Raw genomic sequence first — 6,000 nt, 5'->3', positions numbered from 1 at the left:
TGTCACTCCATCCTGAGGAGTAGAAAGCTGAACAAACTGAATCAACAACTTTTCTTAGATCCATTAGAGAACTGGGGTCACAGCGTAAACCGCTGCTTCCCCCCTCCCCTCAAAATTGGAGAGACAGGCAGGCACATACAAAGAATTACAACTTACTAGAGCAGAAACACATGAACAGAATCCTGCACTAGAACCCTCTCAGGGTAGGAAAATCAAAAGAGCATTTGAAATGCTGGAGGCTCAGGGTGGACAAACCTGAGAGTTAAAAACTCCAGGGGGCTCAGTCTTAGGGGGAGTAGTCTGTTCTTTGTGAGTTTTACCTCCAGGAGTTCCACCAGGTTCTTACAGTGAAGGTCAGAGAAAAATCTTCTTCTGCTTCTGGTAGGAGGAGGGGAAAAGTAGCCATTTTGAAATTCACCCAGAGCATTCTGTTCCTCTTAACAAGGTCTGCTCTCAAGAGAAACTAGTTTACCACAGCCTAACCCACCTGGGAGGAGGGAGATACCCAACCCCAGCCCCCTCTAACAGTCTCCTCCCACTTCAAGGGAAGAAAAAGCTAAGAAACACCTGTGAAGCTTAACAGCCCAGGGGCACAGGCTCGCTAAAATATTGGGGCCTCCTCATAGGGCAAACCTCAAGGCCACATCACTGAAGGCCTACTTATAACAGTTCCTTTTACCCAGTGCATCTTCTCTGGCTTTCGACAACAATTTATAAGGCATACTAAAAGTCAAAACAGTTTGAAGAGACAGAGCAGGCATCGAAACCAAACTCAGATATGGCAGAGATGAAAATTTAAAACTGTAGCCGGCAGTTGGAACCCTGAAAGACTCTCTTTTTCTGCTTCCAACTAGGATTCATGGATGGTGTTGCAATTTTGGAAATTTTGAGACAAAATAAACAAAATTAAATTTTTGGTGGCTTCACAGCATGTTCTCGAATGTAATTGTAAAAATAGGAAATGTAGGGCATTTCACTGGGTTTATGATTATCCTGTGTGGTAACAGAGCCTGGTCAGTCTATGATAGTAATTCAGAATTGACAAACCTTGGAGGGTCCGTGAGTGATGTGCAAATCGTCAGTGCGAGGTGGCAGGTGTGGCAACCTGTCAGGGGCCATGCTGGCACGGGCGTGGCTTTCCCATTAGTCATCCCTCTGCTTCTCAAGTTCCAATGGTGTTTCATGTGGTTCACCAATTAAACATTTTTTAATTTTTTATTTTTTTTTGCTGTATGCGGGCCTCTCACTGTTGTGGACTCTCCCGTTGCGGAGCACAGGCTCTGGACACGCAGGCTCAGCGGCCATGGCTCACGGGCCCAGCCGCTCCACGGCATGTGGGATCTTCCCTGACCGGGGCACGAACCCGCGTCCCCTGAATTGGCAGGCGGACTCTCAACCACTGCGCCACCAGGAGAGCCCTGGCCCCTCGCTTTTTAATGTTGATTTAATCACATATAAGTGTAGCGCTAAAATATTGCTTAATTTTAGTTAAATTTTAACATTATAAAAATGATATTGGGAGCTTCCCTGGTGGCGTTGCTTGCTGCAACTAGAGAAAGCCCGCGCGCAGCAACGAAGACCCAACGCAGCCAAAAATAAATTAAAAAAAAAAGCCAATAAAAAAAAATCATGTAACCTTTTGAGATTACATTCTTCATTTAACATTAGATTGCTAAGATTCATCTATGATGTCAGCGTTCCAACTACTTCTCTTTTGTGAATGTCACAATTGATATATTCATTCTCCTGCCTCTAGACATTTGAGTTGTTTCCATGTTTTTGCTATTAGAAACACAGCTTCTATGAACATGATTCTACGTGCCTCCTGGGGCCCGAGGGAAAGTTTCTCTGAGCACAGAGCTAGGATTGGAATGCAGGTCCTGGGGAACGTCATGTCCAACTTTGCAAAATAACAGCGAACTGTTTTCCAAACAATTTGCACAAATGTATGATCCCTCCCTTGAGCAATGTGGATACTATTGATCCATATCCTCTCAACACTGCCCGTCAATTGAGTGTAAAGTAGTAGTTAACTATCATTTTGATTTGAATTTCCCTAGTTACAAAGAAAGTTGAACATCTCTTCATTGTTTGTTGTTTGACTCCCAAATCCCTGTTCGTGTATTTTGCCCATTTTTCTATTGGTGGTTTATTCTTTCCTTATTCATCTTTAGAAGATTTTTTTTTAATATATTCTCTGTCAGTCGTATGTGTTACAAACCTCTTTTGCCAGTTTTGCAACTTACTTCTTTTTACTTTATTCATGACGTGTCTTTTTTTGGTCCAGTTTTATTGAGATATAATTGACATCCAGCACTGTGTAAGTTTAAGGCGTACAACAAAATGATTTGACTTACATGCATCATGAAATGATTATCCAAAAAAGTCTGGTGAACATTCATCATCTCATATAGATACAAAATTAAAGAAACAGAAAAAAACTTATTTGTCCTCGTGTTGAGAACTCAGACACTTGAGTTGTTTCCACGTTTTTGCTATTATAAGCACTGCTTCTACGAACATGTTTTGTTTGTTTGTGTGTTTTTTGCCTCACCGTGAGGCTTTCAGGATGCTAGTTCCCCGACCAGGGATTGAACCTGGGCCACGGAAGTGAAAGCCCTGAGTCCCCAACCACTGGACAGACAGGGAATTCCCCTTGTTTATCTTATAACTGGAAGTTTGTACCTTTTGACTGCCTTCATCCAATTCATGATGTCTTTTGATGAATAGCTGTTTGTAATTTTAATTTTTTCAAATGTGTCAATTTTTTTTTAGCATTAGTACTTTTTTTGGGGGGGTTGTTATTTAACAAAAATTTTGTTAGTCCAACCTCAGAAAAAATGTTAATCTATTTTTACTATCTGTTTAAATTTTTTCTTTCAACATTTAATTCATCAGGGATTGGTTTCTGAGAATGAGATAGGAATCCACTTTTATCTTTTTTGCACATTTGGTCAGTCTTTTTTTCCCTCATTAATTGAATAGTTCCTCCTCTCCCCACGGATCTGCCATTCCACTGCTGGAACACATCATAACTCCACATATGCATGGGTCAGTATCTGGGCTCTCTATTCTATTCCACCATCAGGTGATGATGCCTATTGCAGCTGCTGGACCAGATGCAATTTCATTGCTTAAGTAAATTAACACATCCACTGGTACCTGGTATGAAGCTATTGACCTAGCAAAAGCCTTTCTCTCGATCTCTGTCCATAAGACTCACCAGAGGCAGTTTGCTTTCAGCTCAGCGATACACCTTCACTATCCTACCTCCGGGATATATCAACTCTCCAGCCCAATGTCATAATTTAGTTTGCAGGAATCTTGATCACCTCTCCCTTCCACAAGCTATCACCCTGGTCTATACCAGTGATGACATTATGACCTAGTGACATTATGGACCTAGTGAGTGAGAAGTAGCAGCTCCTCTAGTAATGGTAAGACATTTGTGTGTTGTAGGGTGGGGAATAAATCCAACTAAAATTCAGGGGCCTTCTGGGGGTCCAGGGGGTGTGGAGTATGTTGAGATATCCCTTCTAAGGTGAAGGATAAGTCATTGTATCTGCTCCCTCCCACATCCAAAGAAAGAGGCACAATGCCTAGAGGGCTTCTTTGGCTTCTAGAGGCAATATAGTCCTCATTTGGGTACGTTACTTTGGCCCATTTACTGAGTGACCCAAAAAGCAGTTTTCAGTGGGGTCCGGAACAAGAGAAGGCTGTGTGATAGGTCCATGCTGCTGTGCAGGCTGCTCTGCCCTTCGGGTCACAGGATCCAGCAGATCCAATGGTGCCTGAAGTGTCCGTGACAGAGAGATGCTGTCAGGTTGATGACACTGGTTGGCTTCCACCATGGGCGGGGCAGTGTTTTACTCTTACTGGAATAGACCCTCTGGATACGTTTGGCAAAATGCAATGCTGCATGCAATGACTCTGCCAAAACCACCATCCCTGGACTTATCCACATGTCACGGTAGTCCACACCACATTGCTTCTGATCAAAGAACTCACTTCACAGCAAAAGAAGTGTGGCTACAGGACCATGCTCATGGAATTCACTGGTCTCTCCATATTCCACACCACCCTGAAGCAACTGGCTTGAAAGAACTATGTAATGGCCTTCTGAAGACTCAGTTACAGTGCTAGCTAGGTGGCAATACCTTGCAGGGCTGGGGCAAGGTTCTTTGGGAGGCTGTCTGTGCTCTGAATCAGCGTTTGATATATGGTGCTGATATATTCTCTGATAGCCAGGATTCATGGGTCCAGGAATCAAGGGAGTGGCACCACTCACTATTACCCCTAATGACTCACCAGCAACATTTTTGCTTCCTGTTCCTATGACTTTATGCTCTGCTGACCTAGAGGTCTTAGATCCAGAGGGAAGGATGCTTCCACTAGGAGACTCAACAATGATTTCATTGAACTGGAAGTTAAGACTGCCACCCAGCCACTTTGGGCATCTCACGCCTCTCACTCAACAGGCAAAGAAGGGAGTTATGGTGTTGGCTAGCTGGGGCGATTGACCCCGACTGCCAAGGAGAAATGGGACTACTATCCACAATGGAGGTAAGGGAGAATATGTGCGGGCATCCCTTAGCATTACCATGTCCTGTAATTAAAGTCAATGGAAAATGACAGCAATCCAATTGAGGAAGCATTAGTAATGGTCTAGCCCCTTCAAGAATGAAGGTTTGGGTCATCCCACCAAGTGAAGAACCATGACCAGCTGAGGTGCTTGCTGAAGGCAAAGGGAATACAGAATGGGTAGTAGAAGAAGGTAGTTATAAGTACCAGCTATGACCACATGGCTAGTTACAGAAATTAGGACTATAACTGTTATGAATATTTATTTCCTCATTGCTTTACGAATATGTTTGTGTATGTGTATCTCTCTTTGTTTTCTTTCCTCTCTTATTCCCTTATCATGAAACATAAGATGTATTGACTTTATATCATCGTATTTAAGTATTGTTAATTTTACGTCATAGTATTTAAGTTATGGCATATCAAGAAGACTAAACACTACTCAAAGACTTCACCTCTTCTTCTGGGGAAGGGGTTAGTGTATTTTCAGTTGTACACGTGACAGTTGCATCATGGAATTATGATCTTGTTATTGTCTTTATTTGGAGATTAAGTATGGTTTAAAGAGGTGCATGTGGGTACAAATTGAAAAGGGGTGGACCGGTCATGGTTAAATTTATGTGTCAACTTGACAGGTCACAGGGTGCCCAGATTAAGTATTATTTCTGAGTGTGTCTGTCAAGGTGTCCTTGATGAGATTAGCATTTGAATTGGTAGACTCAGTAAAGCAGATGGCATCATCCAATCCATCAAAGGTCTGAATAGAACAAAACATGGAGGAAGGAGAAATTCACCTCTTTTCTTTCCAGCCTCACCTGGTTGAGCTGTGACATCTCATCTAATCTTTTCAGGCCTTCAGACTTGGGCTGAATTATACCACTGGTTTTCTTGGGTCTCCAGCTTGTAGATGGCAGATCATGGGAATTCTCAGCTTCCATAATCCTTGAGCCTTGAGTCAATTCCTCATAGTATATATATATATGAATTTACCTGTTTATGAATTTATATATATATACATTTATTTATATATATTTATTCATTCTACTGGTTCTGTTTCTCTGGAGAACCTAACCAATACAAAAATCAAGCAATGTCCACAAAATTGTGAGGGAAAGAAATATCCAGCCAAGATGTGCTTCAATTTTGAAGGCTACAGGAAGATAGTCTCAAAATAAAAGATTAAGGGACTATAACGAGGCAATTATGAGCCTTTTCTGAAAAACATTCCAGACAGATGAATAAAAAAGATGACAGCAGAGAAGCAGTGGTAAGAAGACTACAGATGAGCCATTTAAATACATTGATAAGAGTACATAACTGGGGACTTCCCTGGTGGCGCAGTGGTTAAGAATCCACCTGCCAATTCAGGGGACACGGGTTCGAGCCCTGGTCAAGGAAGATCCCGCATGCCGCGGAGCA

This window comes from Delphinus delphis, chromosome 19 (assembly GCF_949987515.2).
Source record: "Delphinus delphis chromosome 19, mDelDel1.2, whole genome shotgun sequence".
Classification (NCBI taxonomy): Eukaryota; Metazoa; Chordata; class Mammalia; order Artiodactyla; family Delphinidae; genus Delphinus; species Delphinus delphis.
This window is presented reverse-complemented; position numbering follows the sequence as displayed.